This window comes from Bos indicus, chromosome X, assembly GCF_029378745.1.
Source record: "Bos indicus isolate NIAB-ARS_2022 breed Sahiwal x Tharparkar chromosome X, NIAB-ARS_B.indTharparkar_mat_pri_1.0, whole genome shotgun sequence".
In the NCBI taxonomy this organism is placed as follows: Eukaryota; Metazoa; Chordata; class Mammalia; order Artiodactyla; family Bovidae; genus Bos; species Bos indicus.
In genome coordinates this window covers 49,582-67,081 of record NC_091789.1, presented here as the reverse complement: position 1 = coordinate 67,081, position 17,500 = coordinate 49,582, and the positions used below count along the sequence as shown (strand labels likewise).

At 37.2% G+C, this 17,500-nt stretch overlaps 1 protein-coding gene across 1 annotated transcript in view; it reads left to right on the top strand.

The window, feature by feature from the left end:
- KLHL4 (kelch like family member 4) overlaps positions 1-17,500 on the top strand; it is a 105,233-nt gene that overhangs the window by 70,944 nt on the left and 16,789 nt on the right. The gene's annotated exons all lie outside the window — the stretch shown is intronic.

Below are 17,500 nucleotides of genomic sequence, written 5' to 3'. Positions count from 1 at the left end.
CATTAAGTATTTAATTCCTCACAGGTAGCTTCTTTGAATGGGAGACATTAATCTGGATGAACAAAGTGTGCTACATTTTTTGTCAGTCATATTACTTTGTAGCTTTATCACTCATGTTCTATTCCTAAATTGGGAAGATCCCTTAGAGAAGGGAATGGCTATACACCCCAGTATTCTTGCCTGGAAAATTCCATGGACAAAGGAGACTGGCAGGCTACAGTTCACTGGATCACAAAGTCAGACACGACTGAGCAACTGAGCACTGGATCACAAAGTCAGACACAACTGAGCAACTATATATATACACACACACACACATATATATACATATGTATAAAGTGAAGTGAAGTCACTCACTAATGTTTGACTCTTTGTGACCCCATAGACTGTAGCCTGCCATGCTCCTCAGTCCGTGAGGTATTCCAAGCAAGAGTACTGGAGTGGGTTGGCATTTCTTTCTCCAGAGGATCTTCCTGACCCAGGGATCGAACCCGGGTCTCCTACATTGTAGGCAGATGCTTTACTGTCTGAGCCACCAGGGAAGTCCTATATATATGTATATATACACACACACATAGCAGTTGATAATAGCCTAAGTCCAAGTGACAAATTTTCAGTCAGTTAAGTTATCAGAATTCAAAAGACAGATCAGTATGGATGGCATCTTTCAAGAGAAATTCATGAACCAGGTAGAATGTGAACTTTGTAGGCATAAAAAAGAATGGAGAGAATTTCAGGTCTAGGAAAAAAACACAACCCAAACCATGAAAGTAAAGGAGAAAGCTTCATAAATATGAGCAGAGACATTAAACTTAAAGGTATTTGGAAGAGCAATTAAAAACTCAATTACATACCAGATTTTTGATAGCCAAAAATGTCAAGATGAAAACTTTTGGATTTTATCTCGCAGACAAAAGGGTAATTAAATTTTGGAGAAATGGAATATTACAATGAAAAATAGTTTGGAGAAAATTGATTTAACAGTGATATATAGTTTGCATTCCCACCAACAATGTAAGAGGGTTCCCTTTTCTCCACACCCTCTCCAGCATTTATTATTTGTAGACTTTTGGATCACAGCCATTCTGACTGGTGTGAAATGGTACCTCATAGTGGTTTTGATTTGCATTTCTCTGATAATGAGTGATGTTGAGCATCTTTTCATGTGTTTGTTAGCCATCTGTATGTCTTCTTTGGAGAAATGTCTATTTAGTTCTTTGGCCCATTTTTTGATTGGGTCGTTTATTTTTCTGGAGTTGAGCTGTAGGAGTTGCTTGTATATTTTTGAGATTAGTTGTTTGTCAGTTGCTTCATTTGCTATTATTTTCTCCCATTCTGAAGGCTGCCTTTTCACCTTGCTAATAGTTTCCTTTGATGTGCAGAAGCTTTTAAGGTTAATTAGGTCCCATTTGTTAACAGTGTGGAGATTCCTTAAAAAACTGGAAATAGAACTGCCTTATGATCCAGCAATCCCACTGCTGGGCATACACACTGAGGAAACCAGAAGGGAAAGAGACACGTGTACCCCAGTGTTCATCGCAGCACTGTTTATAATAGCCAGGACATGGAAGCAACCTAGATGTCCATCAGCAGATGAATGGATAAGAAAGCTGTGGTACATATACACAATGGAGTATTACTCAGCCATTAAAAAGAATACATTTGAATCAGTTCTAATGAGGTGGATGAAACTGGAGCCTATTATACAGAGTGAAGTAAGCCAGAAGGAAAAACATCAATACAGTATACTAACGCATATATATGGAATTTAGAAAGATGGTAACAATAACCCTGTGTATGAGACAGCAAAAGAGACACTGATGTATAGAACAGTCTTATGGACTCTGTGGGAGAGGGAGAGGGTGGGAAGATTTGAGAGAATGACATTGAAACATGTAAAATATCATGTAAGAAACGAGTTGCCAGTCCAGGTTTGATACATGATACTGGATGCTTGGGGCTAGTGCACTGGGACGGCCTAGAGGGATGGTATGGGGAGGGAGGAGGGAGGAGGGTTCAGGATGGGGAACACATGTATACCTGTGGTGGATTCATTTTGATATTTGGCAAAACTAATACAATTATGTAAAGTTTAAAAATAAAATAAAATTAAAAAAAAATAAAACAAACAAACAAAAAAAACAGTGATATATAGGATAAAATGTAGGCAGAAAAGACTAAACGAAAGCATACAAATACTATTATTTTTCTTCTGAAAGGCATAATTGATAGTGATAATACTTTGTTTCTTACAGGGAATAATTGATTTTTGGTAGTTTTTTTTTTTTTTCCCCCTTAAGTTTAATCCTAAATGATTAGCTCCCTGCTACTCAGTGTATATCTGGAATGCTTTTCAAGAGATTGGTTCCTAACAGATGCAAACAAATTTTAAGAATTATGCAAAACATAAAGAAGGTCAATTACTGTCTCAAATGTTCAGTTCAGTTCAGTCACTCAGCCATGTACCACTCTTTGAGACCCCATGGACTGCAGCATGCCAAGCTTCCCTGTCCATCACCAACTCCTGGAGCTTGCTCAACCTCAGGTCCATGGAATTGGTGATGCCATCCAACCATCGTATTCTCTGTTATCCCCTTCTCCTCCTACCTTCAATCTTTCCCAGTATTAGGGTCTTTTCCAATGAGTCAGTTCTTCACATCAGGTGGCCAAAGTATTGGATATTATAGTTAAATATATGTGGGCTTTCCTGGTTGCTCAGAAGGTAAAGTGTCTGCCTGCAATGTGGGAGACCTGGGTTCGATCCCTGGGTCAGGAAGATCCCCTGGAGAAGGAAATGGCAACCCACTGGAGTACTCTTGCCTGGAAAATTCCACGGATAGAGGAACCTGTTAGGCTACAGTTCATGGCATCGCAAAGAGTCAGACATGACTGAGTGACTCAAATGAGTCAGTTCTTCACATCTGGCGGCCAAAGTATTGGATATTATAGTTAGACATATGTAAAAGGGAGCTTTTTCATATCAGTTTTCTCCAGAGTTAGCAAAGTAATAATTGATCACCTGTTCATTACGCCAGATTATTTTTTTAGGTTGGCAAAATATATATAACATAAAATTTATCATTTTAAGCATTTTTAAGTGCACAGTTCAGTATCATTAAGTACATTCACATTGTTGTGAAACATTATCATCATCCACCTCCAGAACTTTTTTCACTTCCTCAGATTGAAACTCTATCCTCATTAAACAATAAATCCCCATTCCTTCCTCACCTCAGTCCCTGGCAACCACCATTTTACTTTTTCTATGAATTTCATAATTCTAGGTACCTAATAAAAGTGGAGTCATAAATAATCCTTTTGTGTCTGGCTTATTTTACTGAGCCTTATAATTCTTCAAGTTTCATAAAAGTTATAGCATTTATCTGAATTTCCTTTCCTTTTGAAAGCTGAAAAATATGACATTATATGTACATACCACATCATTTTCTTTATCCACTCATTCATCAATTTACAATTGGAGTCGCTTCACTTTTTGACTACTATGAAAAATGCTGCTAGAATATACGTGTACAGATATCTGTTTGAACCTCTGCTTTCAATTATTTTGGGTATACATAGAAGTAGAGTTTCTTTATCATAAATTCTATTTTTAAATGTTTAAGGAACCTCCATACTGTTTTCCACTGAAGCTGTACTATTTTATATTCCCACCAGCAAAGCAAAAGGAATTCTATTACTGTACATCCTCACCAACACTGATTTGTTTTTCATAGCTATCCCAATGGATTTGAAGTGGTATCTCTTTGTGTTTGTGATTTAGGTTTCTCTATTGGTTAGCTTTGTTGAGCATCTTAACGTGTGCTATTAGTCATTTGTACATCTTCTTTATAGAAATGTCTATTGCAGTTCTTTGCCCATTTTTATTTGGGTTGTTTGTCTTTTTGCTGTCAAGTTATAGGAGTTCCTTATATATTCTGTATATTAACCTCTAGTCAAATATGTGATTTGCACATCATTACTTTCATTCCATGGGTTGCTTTTGCACTCTGATAATAGCACCCTTTGATGTGCAAATGTTTTTAATATTGAATCCAATTTTTCTTCATAGTTTGTGCTTTTGGGGTCATATCCAAAAGATCTTTGCCAAATTCAATGTCATAAAACATTTCCCCTATGTTTTCTTATAAGAGTTCCATAGTTCTAGCTCTTATGTTCAGGCCTTTGATCCATTTGAGTTAATTTTTGTATATGGAGTAAGGTAAAAATACAACTTCATTATTTTACAGGTGGATATCCATTTTTCCTATGAATATTTGTTGAAAAGACTGTCCTTTCCTCATTGAATGGTCTTGGCCTCATTCACAAAAATTATTTTACAATGTATGTGAGGGTATATTTCTGGCTCTGTATTCTATATCGTTTGTAATTACATCTGTCACTGTGCCAGCACCACACTCTTTATTATTGTAGCTTTCTAGTAAGTTTTGAAATAAAGAAGTATTAAACCTCAATCTTTGTTCATCTTTTTTCAAAATTATTTTGGCTGCTCTGGATCCCCAAGATTCGATATAGGTTTATAATGGATATCTCTATTCCTGCAAAAAGAGTTGCTGGGGTTTTCATAGACATTGCATAGATTCTGTAGATCACTTTGGTGATATTGACATCTTAATAATATTGTGTCTGCTAATCCAGGAACATGAGATATTTTTCTCCCTCATGGTATCTTCTTTAATTTCTTCTTTTCCAGTGTGTTTGCATTTTATTTCTCTATGTTGAATAGAAGTGGTGAAAATTCCTATTATTGTCTTGTTCTTGATCTCAGAGAGAAAGCCTTCAGTCTTTCCTCATTAAGTATGATAGATCTGGGTTTTCTATATCTGGCCTTTATTATGTTAAGTTGGTTTTATTCTGTTCCTACTTTGGTTACTGCTTTTATCATTAAAAGATGATTGAAAGTATTTTGTTACATACTTTTTGTGCATTAGGTGAGAGAATATGTGTTTTTTTCCTCTTCTTTCTGCCAGTGTAGTGTATTCAGTTCAGTTCAGTTTAGTCCAGTGGCTCAGTCGTGTCTGACTCTTTGTGACCCCATGGACTGAAGCACGCCAGGCTTCCCTGTCCATCACCAACTCCAGGAGCTTTCTCAAACTCAGGTCCATCGAGTTGGTGATGCCATCCAACCATCTCATTCTCTGTTGTTCCCTTGTCCTCCTGCCTTCAATCTTTCACAACATTAGGGTCTTTTGCAATGAGTCAGCTCTTCGCATCAGATGGCCAAAGTACTGGAGTTTCAGCTTCAGCATCAGTCCTTCCAATAAATATTAAGGACTGATTTCCTTTAGGATTGACTGGTTTGATCTCCTTGCAGTCCAAGGGACTCTCAAGAGTCTTCTCCAACACGACAGTTCAAAAGCCTCAGTTGTTCAGCTCTCAGCTTTCCTTATGGTCCAACTCTCATATCCATAGATGACTACTGGAAAAACCATAGCTTTAACTAGATGGAATTCTGTTGGCAAAGTAATGTCTCTGCCCTTTAATATGTTGTCTAGGTTTGTCATAGCTTTTCTTCCAAGGAGCAAGCATATTTTAATTTCATGGCTGCAGTCACCATCTGCAGTGATTTTGGAGCCCCCAAAAATAAAGTCTCTTGCTGTTTCCATTGTTTAACCATCTATTTTCCATGAAGTGATAGGGCCAGATGCCATGATCTAAATTTTTTGAATGTTGAGTTTTAAGCCAACATTTTCACTCTCCTCTTTCACTTTCATCAAGAAGCTCTTTAGTTCTTCAATTTCTGCCATAAGGGTAGTGTCAGCTGCCTCTCTGAGGTTATTGATACTTCTCCAGGCAGTCTTGATTCCAGCTTGTGTTTCATCCAACCTGGAATTTTGCATGATGTACTCTGCATATAAGTTAAATAAGCAGGGTGACAATATACAGCCTTGATGTACTCCTTTCCCAATTTGGAACCAGGCCCTTGTTCCATGTCCATTTCTAACTGCTGCTTCTTGATCTGCATACCAATTTCTCAGGAGGCAAGTAAGGTGGTCTGGTATTCCCATCTCTTGAAGAATTTTCCATGGTATGTTGTGATCTACACAGTCAAAGGCTTTGGTGTAGTCAATAAAGCAGAAGTAGATGTTTTTCTGAAACTCTCTTGCTTTTTCTATGATCCAATGGATGTTGGCAATTTGATCTCTTGTTCTTCTGCCTTTTCCAAAACCAGCTTGAATATCTGGAAGTTCTTGGTTCATGTATAGTATATAGTGTATTACTTGGATTGATTTTTATATGATAACCCATTGTTTCATTCCAGGAAGAAATCCCACTTTATTATGATATATAATCATATTAATAATCTGATGAATTCAATTTGCTAGTATTATGTTGAAAATTTTTGCATTCAGTATTTATTAGGAATATCGGTGTGTAGTTTTTTTTTTTATAGTGTCATTGTGTGGTTTTTGTTACTTCTTCAATATTTTGAAAGATTTTTGAGAAGGATTAGTGTTAATTCTTCTCTAAATATATGAGAAAATTCACCAGTGAAGCCATCTGACCTTTGTCTTTTCTTTGTTGTGAGATTTTTCACTACAGTTGATCCTAAGGCAACATCAGTATGAACTGCACAAATCCACTTGTGTGGATTTTTTTTTCAATAAATATGTACTACAGTACTACTGGGTTCAGTGAAGCACAGGCTGGAATCAAGATTGCTGGGAGAAGTATCAACAACCTCAGATATGCAGATGACATCATCCTTATGCCAGAAAGTGAAGAGGAACTAAAGAGCCTGTTAATGAAGGTGAAATAGGAATGTGAAAAATCTGGCTTAAAACTCAACATTCAAAAAACAAAGATCATGGCATCTGGTCCTACCAGTTCATGGCAAACAGATGGTCAAACAATGGAAACAGTGAGAGACCTTATTTTCTTGGACTCCAAAATCACTGCAGATGGTGACTGCAACTATGAAATTAAAAGATGCTTGCTCCTTGGTATAAAAGTTATGACATGCCTCTTAAAAAGGCATATGACATGGCATATTAAAAAGCAGAGATATCACTTTGCCAACAAAGGTCTGTATAGTCAATGCTATGATTTTTCCAAAGGTCATGTGTGGGTGTGAGTGTTGGACCATATAGAAGGCTAAGCACTGAAGAATTGATGCTTTCAAACTGTTGTGCTGGAGAAGACACTTGAGAGTCCCATGGACTGCAAGGAGAACAAATCAGTTAATCCTAAAGGAAATCAGTCCTGAATATTCATTGGAAGGACTGATGATGAACCTGAAGTTCCAATGCTTTGGCCACCTGATGTGAAGCACCAACTCATTGGAAAAGACCCTGATGCTGGGAAAGATTGAAGGCAGGAGGAGAACGGGATGGCAGAGGAAAAGATTGTTAGATGGCATCACTGACTCAGTGGACATGACTTTGAGCAAGGTCCAGGAAATGGTGAAAGACTGCCAAGCCTTGCATACTGCATTCCATGGTATGGCAAAGAGTCAGACATGACTGAGCAACTGAAAAACTGTTCTATAGTAAATACATGAATCCACTGATACAGAACCATGGATATGGAGGGATGACTGTAAAGTTTTACACAAACTTTCAACTGTACAGGGATCCTCTATCACTCACACCGTTCAAGGATCAACTGTAATTTGTTAGGAAACCTTTGATTTCCTTACAATTATAGATTTATAATGGTTTAATCTTGATGAGTTGTGAGTTTCTAGAAATGTGTCCATTTCATCAAGGTTAATCAAATTGTTAGTGAACAATTTTTCATAGTACTTTTATCATCTTCTCTTTTTCATAAAAGCAGTATTAATTTCCACGTCATTTGATTTTATATGTGTTTTGTCCTTTTCTCAAACTTAATCTACCTAAAGGTTTATCAATTTTGATATTTTGTAGAACCAACTCTTGATTTCATTGTTTTTTTTTTCTATTGTCTTTATATCTTTGTATTACTTATTTATGCTATAACCTCTATTATTTCCTACCTTATGCTAACTTTGGGTTTAGTTACTCTTCCTTTTCAAAGTGTAAAGTTAGGTTTTTGATTTGCAATTTTTTTCCTTTCATATGTAAACCTTTTACAGTTATAGACTCCTATCATTGTTTTCTTTGCATTCCATAAGACACTTGTGAGTCATGTTTTCATTTTCACTTGCTTCAAGATATTTTCTAATTTCCCTTATAATGTATTCTTTGACTTGTTTAAATGTGTATTCTTTCACTTCTATCTATGTGCGGACATATCTCTTTTCCTTCTGTTGTTGATTTAGAGTTTCATTCCACTGTGAAAAGACTGCATGTTTTCAGTCTTTTGAATTTATTAAGACTTGTTTTATGGCCTAAAATATGCTTTATCTTGGATAATGTTTCTTGCTTGCTCATGAAAAATGTATCTTCTGAGTTTTAGAGGAGTAGGTCCAATTGGCCTATAATTGTTCATCTTTCATGTACTTACTGATCTTCTGTCTAATCTATTCTATTCATTATTGTAAGTGGGGAATTGAATTCTACTAGTACTATAGAACCATATCTTCTTGATCTTCCACACCTCCTCTTCCTTCCTTTCTTCTTCTTCTCTTTCTGTTTCCACTTCTTCTCCTAGAATGTGTGTATTAACTCACTTGATGTCATCTCAGAATGCCCTTAGACTTAGTTCACTTTTCTTCATTTTTTTTCCTCCTCAGACTTGATCATTTTCAAAAGACTTGTCTTCAAGTTCACTTATTCTTCCTTCTGCTTGCTCAAGTCTCCAATTAAACCTTCTAGTAAGGTTTTAAATTCAGTCATTTCATCTTTCAGAGCCAGAATTTCTATTTTTTCTTCTTTATAAGTTATTTCCTCTGTTGACATTCTTTTTTTGTTCATTTATCATTTTCCTGTTTCCTTTAGTTTTTTGCCTGTTTTTCTTTTTGCTTTTTGAGAATATATGGCAGTTCTCTTAATATCTTTCTCTAGTAAGACAGATGCCTATATTTTTAACAAAAATGGCTCTGGAGGTTTATTTTGTTCTTTTGAGTAATATTCATTTTCCTATTTATTTGTATGTTTTGGGATATTTGTTGAAAACTGGATATTTTTAAATATCCTTGCCGATTGGCTCCATGCATAGGAAGATTGTCACTAATTAATCACTAATTATGTTCTGTGCTTGAGATCAACCTAGCATTAAGACTTGAGGTCTTCTCAGACCTTTACTAAATTCGTCTTTTTCCTGGGTGTGTGTGTGTGTGTGATTCTCTGTGTACATGGCTGCTTTTAAATGCCTTACTTTTCTTAAAAAAAAAATATTTATTTTAATTGGAGGATAATTACTTTACAATATTGTATTGGTTTTGCCATTCATCTTTCTAAGAGTCTTGGCCCTGCTGTCTTTCAGGGCCTTAGCTTTCTATTGGAACAACCAGCAGTTTTGTAGTATCAGTAATCTCTTTTCTAAGTTGTCAGTGCATCTGTAATCTCCCCTCAATTTTCAGGAACTATGTGCACTACTTCTCATGGCTTTTCCTAGCCTGATATCTGAACTATGCCACATTAGACTGTCTGAGCTCTGAGCTAGGTAACACAGAAAATAACCTCTTTGGGAACAATTGAGATGGGTTAGATTGTAGATTATTAGCTTTGCTCTTCTCTCTCTGATTCAGGAAAAGGAACTGAAGGAGCTGGGGCTGAGCTACTGCTTTCTCAAATACAAACCATGTCTTTCTAGGAGGGAGTTGGGTAACAGCAAGTAAGAATTTCACAAAATTGCCTACTTCTTTTTCTTTTTTTTTTTAAATTTTATTTTATTTTAAAACTTTACAATATTGTATTAGTTTTGCCAAATATAGAAATGAATCTGCCACAGGTATACCCGTGTTCCCCATCCTGAACCCTCCTCCCTCCTCCCTCCCCTCCCCTCCCTCTGGGTCGTCCCAGTGCACCAGCCCCAAGCATCCAGTACCGTGCATCGAACCTGGACTGGCGACTCGTTTCATACATGATATTATACATGTTTCAATGCTATTCTCCCAAATCTCCCCACCCTCTCCCTCTCCCACAGAGTCCATAAGACTGATCTATACATCAGTGTCTCTTTTGCTGTCTTGTACACAGGGTTATTGTTACCATCTTTCTAAATTCCATATATATGCGTTAGTATACTGTATTGGTGTTTTTCTTTCTGGCTTACTTCACTCTGTATAATAGGGTCCAGTTTCATCCATCTCATTAGAACTGATTCAAATGTATTCTTTTTAATGGCTGAGTAATACTCCATTGTGTATATGTACCACAGCTTTCTTATCCATTCATCTGCTGATGGGCATCTAGGTTGCTTCCATGTCCTGGCTATTATAAACAGTGCTGCGATGAACATTGGGGTACACATGTCTCTTTCCCTTCTGGTTTCCTCAGTGTGTATGCCCAGCAGTGGGATTGCTGGATCATAAGGCAGTTCTATTTCCAGTTTTTTAAGGAATCTCCACACTGTTCTCCATAGTGGCTGTACTAGTTTGCATTCCCACCAACAGTGTAAGAGAGTTCCCTTTTCTCCACACCCTCTCCAGCATTTATTGCTTGTAGACTTTTGGATCGCAGCCATTCTGACTGGCGTGAAATGGTACCTCATAGTGGTTTTGATTTGCATTTCTCTGATAATGAGTGATGTTGAGCATCTTTTCATGTGTTTGTTAGCCATCTGTATGTCTTCTTTGGAGAAATGTCTATTTAGTTCTTTGGCCCATTTTTTGATTGGGTCATTTATTTTTCTGGAGTTGAGCTGTAGGAGTTGCTTGTATATTTTTGAGATTAGTTGTTTGTCCATTGCTTCATTTGCTATTATTTTCTCCCATTCTGAAGGCTGCCTTTTCACCTTGCTAATAGTTTCCTTTGTTGTGCAGAAGCTTTTAAGTTTAATTAGGTCCCATTTGTTTATTTTTGCTTTTATTTCCAATATTCTGGCAGGTGGGTCATAGAAGATCCTGCTGTGATGTATGTCGGAGAGTGTTTTGCCTATGTTCTCCTCTAGGAGTTTTCTAGTTTCTGGTCTTACGTTTAGATCTTTAATCCATTTTGAGTTTATTTTTGTGTAAGGTGTTAGAAAGTGTTCTAGTTTCATTCTTTTACAAGTGGTTGACCAGTTTTCCCAGCACCACTTGTTAAAGAGATTGTCTTTTCTCCATTGTATATTCTTGCCTCCTTTGTCAAAGATAAGGTGTCCATATGTGTGTGGATTTATCTCTGGGCTTTCTATTTTGTTCCATTGATCAATATTTCTGTCTTTGTGCCAGTACCATACTGTCTTGACAACTGTGGCTTTGTAATAGAGCCTGAAGTCAGGTAGGTTGATTCCTCCAGTTCCATTCTTCTTTCTCAAGATAGCTTTGGCTATTCGAGGTTTTTTGTATTTCCATACAAATTGTGAAATTATTTGTTCTAGCTCTGTGAAGAATACCGTTGGTAGCTTGATAGGGATTGCATTGAATCTATAAATTGCTTTGGGTAGAATACTCATTTTCACTATATTGATTCTTCCAATCCATGAACATGGTATATTTCTCCATCTATTAGTGTCCTCTTTGATTTATTTCACCAGCGTTTTATAGTTTTCTATATATAGGTCTTTAGTTTCTTTAGGTAGATATATTCCTAAGTATTTTATTCTTTCTGTTGCAATGGTGAATGGAATTGTTTCCTTAACTTCTCTTTCAGTTTTCTCATTATTAGTGTATAGGAATGCAAGGGATTTCTGTGTGTTGATTTTATATCTGGCAACTTTACTATAATCATTGATTAGTTCTAGAAATTTTCTGGTGGAGTCTTTAGGGTTTTCTATGTAAAGGATCATGTCATCTGCAAACAGTGAGAGTTTTACTTCTTCTTTTCCAATTTGGATTCCTTTTATTTCTTTTTCTGCTCTGATTGCTGTGGCCAAACTTCCAAAACTATGTTCAATAGTAATGGTGAAAGTGGGCACCCTTGTCTTGTTCCTGACTTTAGAGGAAATGCTTTCAATTTTTCACCATTGAGGATAATGTTTGCTGTGGGTTTGTCATATATAGCTTTTATTATGTTGAGGTATGTTCCTTCTATTCCTGCTTTCTGGAGAGTTCTTATCATAAATGGATGTTGAATTTTGTCAAAGGCTTTCTCTGCATCTATTGAGATAATCATATGGTTTTTGTTTTTCAATTTGTTAATGTGGTGTATTACATTGATTGATTTGTGGATATTGAAGAATCCTTGCATCCCTGGGATAAAGCCCACTTGGTCATGGTGTATGATCTTTTTAATGTGTTGTTGGATTCTGATTGCTAGAATTTTGTTAAGGATTTTTGCATCTATGTTCATCAGTGATATTGGCCTGTAGTTTTCTTTTTTTGTGGCATCTTTGTCAGGTTTTGGTATTAGGGTGATGGTGGCCTCATAGAATGAGTTTGGAAGTTTACCTTCCTCTGCAATTTTCTGGAAGAGTTTGAGCAGGATAGGTGTTAGCTCTTCTCTAAATTTTTGATAGAATTCAGCTGTGAAGCCGTCTGGACCTGGGCTTTTGTTTGCTGGAAGATTTTTGATTACAGTTTCAATTTCCGTGCCTGTGATGGGTCTGTTAAGATTTTCTATTTCTTCCTGGTCCCGTTTTGGAAAGTTGTACTTTTCTAGGAATTTGTCCATTTCTTCCACGTTGTCCATTTTATTGGCATATAATTGTTGATAGTAGTGTCTTATGATCCTTTGTATTTCTGTGTTGTCTGTTGTGATCTCTCCATTTTCATTTCTAATTTTATTGATTTGATTTTTCTCCCTTTGTTTCTTGATGAGTCTGGCTAATGGTTTGTCAATTTTATTTATCCTTTCAAAGAACCAGCTTTTGGCTTTGTTGATTTTTGGTATGGTCTCTTTTGTTTCTTTTGCATTTATTTCTGCCCTAATTTTGAAGATTTCTTTCCTTCTACTAACCCTGGGGTTCTTCATTTCTTCCTTTTCTAGTTGCTTTAGGTGTAGGGTTAGGTTATTTATTTGACTTTTTTCTTGTTTCTTGAGGTATGCCTGTATTGCTATGAACTTTCCCCTTAGGACTGCTTTTAAAGTGTCCCACAGGTTTTGAGTTGTTGTGTTTTCATTTTCATTAGTTTCTATGCAAATTTTGATTTCTTTTTTGATTTCTTCTGTGATTTGTTGGTTATTCAGCAGGGTGTTGTTCATCCTCCATATGTTGGAATTTTTAATAGTTTTTCTCCTGTAATTGAGATCTAATTTTACTGCATTGTGGTCAGAAAAGATGCTTGGAATGATTTCTATTTTTTTGAATTTACCAAGGCTAGATTTATGGCCCAGGATGTGATCTATCCTGGAGAAGGTTCCATGTGCGCTTGAGAAAAAGGTGAAATTCATTGTTTTGGGATGAAATGTCCTATAGATATCAATTAGGTCTAACTGGTCTATTGTATTGTTTAATGTTTGTGTTTCCTTGTTAATTTTCTGTTTAGTTGATCTATCCATAGGTGTGAGTGAAGTATTAAAGTCTCCCACTATTATTGTGTTGTTGTTAATTTCTCCTTTCATACTTGTTAGCATTTGTCTTACATATTGTGGTGCTCCCGTGTTGGGTGCATATAAATTTATAATTGTTATATCTTCTTCTTGGATTGATCCTTTGGTCATTAAGTAATGACCATCTTTGTCTCTTTTCACAGCCTTTGTTTTAAAGTCTATTTTATCTGATATAAGTATTGCTACTCCTGCTTTCTTTTGGTCCCTATTTGCGTGGAAAATCTTTTTCCAGCCCTTCACTTTCAGTCTGTATGCATCCCCTGTTTTGAGGTGGGTCTCTTGTAGACAACATATGTAGGGGTCTTGTTTTTGTATCCATTCAGCCAGTCTTTGTCTTTTGGTTGGGGCATTCAACCCATTTACATTTAAGGTAATTACTGATAAGTATGGTCCCGTTGGCATTTACTCTATTGTTTTGGGTTCAAGTTTATACACCCTTTTTGTGTTTCCTGTCTAGAGAATATCCTTTAGTATTTGTTGGAGAGCTGGTTTGATGGTGCTGAATTCTCTCAGCTTTTGCTTGTCTGAGAAGCTTTTGATTTCTCCTTCATATTTGAATGAGATCCTTGCTGGGTACAATAATCTGGGCTGTAGGTTATTTTCTTTCATCACTTTAAGTATGTCTTGCCATTTCCTCCTGGCTTGAAGAGTTTCTATTGAAAGATCAGCTGTTATCCTAATGGGAATTCCCTTGTGTGTTATTTGTTGTTTTTTCCTTGCTGCTTTTAATATTTGTTCTTTGTGTTTGATCTTTGTTAATTTGATTAATATGTGTCTTGGGGTGTTTCGCCTTGGGTTTATCCTGTTTGGGACTCTCTGGGTTTCTTGGACTTGGGTGATTATTTCCTTCCCAATTTTAGGGAAGTTTTCAACTATTATCTCCTCAAGTATTTTCTCATGGTCTTTCTTTTTGTTTTCTTCTTCTGGGACCCCTATGATTCGAATGCTGTAGCGTTTAATATTGTCCTGGAGGTCCCTGAGATTGTCCTCATTTCTTTTAATTCGTTTTTCTTTTGTCCTCTCTGATTCATTTATTTCTACCATTCTATCTTCTAATTCACTAATCCTATCTTCTGCCTCTGTTAGTCTACTATTTGTTGCCTCCAGAGTGTTTTTAATTTCATTTATTGCATTATTCATTTTATATTGACTCTCTTTTATTTCTTCTAGGTCCTTGTTAAACCTTTCTTGCATCTTCTCAATCTTTGTCTCCAAGCTATTTATCTGTGATTCCATTTTGATTTCAAGATTTTGGATCAATTTCACTATCATTATTCAGAATTCTTTATCAGGTAGATTCCCTATCTCTTCCTCTTTTGTTTGGTTTGGTGGGCTTTTATCCTGTTCCTTTATCTGCTGGGTATTCCTCTGTCTGTTCATCTTGTTTAAATTGCTGAGTTTGGGGTGTCCTTTCTGTATTCTGGCAGTTTATGGAGTTCTCTTTATTGTGGCATTTCCTCACTCTGTGTGGGTTTGTACAGGTGGCTTGTCAAGGTTTCTTGGTTAGGGAAGCTTGTGTCGGTGTTCTGGGGGGGGGGGGTGTAGCTGTATTTCTTCTCTCTGGAGTGCAATGAAATGTCCAGTAATGAGTTATGGGATGTCTATGGTTTTGGGGTGACTTTGGGCTGTCTGTATCTTGGAGCTCAGGGCTGTGTTCCTTGCTGCTGGAGAATTTGCTTGGTATGTCTTGCCCTGAAACTTGTTTCGCCCAGAGAGGTTTACAGCGTTATATGGAGAAGAGAAGAGTGAGGAGGGAGTTAGAGGTGACCCGAATGAGATGAGGTGGAGTCAATAGAGGAGAGAGTGGGCTATTCAGTAATCTCTTCCTTATGTGCACTCCACAACTGGACCGCTCAGAGTTGTTCACAGAGTTATACAGAGAAGAGAAGAAGGAAGAAGGTGGCAGAGGTGGCCAGGAGGATAAATGGGGGGAATGAAAAGGAGGGAGACAGATCCAGCCAGTAATCAGTTCCCTAAGTGTTCTACACCATCTGGAACACACAGAAATTCACAGAGTTGGGTAGAGTAGAGAGGGGTTAGGGAGGAGACACAGGCGACCTAGTGGAGAAAAAGGAGAGTTCAAAGGGAGAGAGAGCAGTTAAGCCAGTAATCTCGCTCCCTAGTGAAAAATGGGTACTGAAGATTGGGTTCTTAAAGGTACAAAATTGGTAACAAATACATAAAAGCAAAAATTAAAAATCTAGAGTAGAGTTTGGAATTTCAAAAACACGATGTTAAAGAAAAGAAGAAGGAAAAGAAAGAGAGAAAAAACAAACATACAAAAACAAACAAGGTCGCAAAAATTATAAAGAAAATATAGGTACAAAATTGATAACTAATACCAAAAAGCAAAGTAGAGTGTGGAATTTCAAAAATACAGTGTTAAAAAAAGAAGAAGAAAAAGAAAGAGAGAGAAAAAAACACAAACAAACAAGAACAAACAAGGTCACATAAATTATATATATAAAAAAAAATACAGGTACAAAATTGATAACAAATACCAAAAAGCATAAATTAAAAATCTAGAATAGAGTTTGGAATTTCAGATATATAATGTTATTTAAAAGAAGAAGAGAAAGAAACAGAGAAAAAGAAAAAGAAAAAATAAAAAAGGGTCACAGAAATTATATAAAAAAAAAACTATAGGTACAAAATTGATAACAAATACTAAAAAGCTAAAATTAAAAATCTAGAGTAGAGTTTGGAATTTCAAAAATACAATGTTAAAGAAAAGAAGGAAAAAGAAAAAAAAAGGTCAAAAAATTATTAAAAAAAAATAGGATGGGGAACACATGTATACCTGTGGTGGATTCATTTTGATGTTTGGCAAAACTAATACAATTATATAAAGTTTAATATATATATATATATATATATATATGAAGTTTGCCTTAAAAAAATAGGTTTTTTTTTTTTTTTTTTGCAAAGTAATTGGTTATAAAAGTGGAAATTAAAGGAATAATAGAGGACTTAAATTTTTTTTTTTTTTAATAGGCTCACTTGTTCAGTCACACTGAGGGGAGGTAGGGAGGGATGCTGCAAACAAATAACACTGGCGTGTGCTCGCAGTGCCTCAGCCACACTGGGTCTGCCCCCAGTTCACGGCGCGTGTAGCCTCTCTGCCCACGCTGCTCAGGCTCTAGGTTGCTCCGCCGCGAACCATCCGCGGCCCGCCCTGGCCTGTCTGTACTTTCCAGGTCCAAGCCGCTCAAGTTCAGGCACTCGGGTAGTCCTCAGAGGCGCAGACTCTCAGTTGGGCCTGCGTTTTGTGCCCTTCCCAGATCCAAGCAGCTCAGGTGATGTGTTTTGCGCGTGCGATTGCTGCGACTTATCGCCTCCCCGCAGCTCGGTTATCTAGTTGTGCACCGGCACACCTTCTCAGGCAGATGTTGACCGTCCAGACCCCCAAGAAGTTTTAGTTAACAAAGAAGCCTGCTTACAGTTTTATAGATAATGTCTCTCTGGGGCTGCGATTGTCCCCTTCCGGCTCTGGCTGCCTATCACCGGAGGGGGATGGTCTGCCGCCGGCTCTCTCTGTTCAGTCCTTTATTCCGTGCGCGGGCCTGACGGTGTCATAAGTTAGGGCTGGCTTTTCGCGTGGTAGATATCCCACAGTCTGGTTTGCTAGCCCAAATTATTTCGCTCAGATAGTGCTTGGGGTATTCAGGCCAGATTCTTGCGATGCAGCCCGCACCGCGCCGTGCCTCCCTGCCCAGCCCCCGCTTGCTAATGGCGTATGCAGGCGTCTGTGCTGCTTCTCCGCTGGGGGAGTTACCGTAGGGCTCGCAATGTGCGGGTTTTAATTATTTATTTTTCCTCCCTGTTATGTTGCCCTCTGTGTTTCCAAGGCTCCGCACAGATTCGGCAGTGAGAAGGTTTCCTGGTGTTTGGAAACTTCTCTCTTTTTAAGACTCCCTTCCCAGGATGGAACTCCGTCCCTCCCTCTTTTGTCCCTTTTTTTTGTCTTTTATATTTTTCCCTAC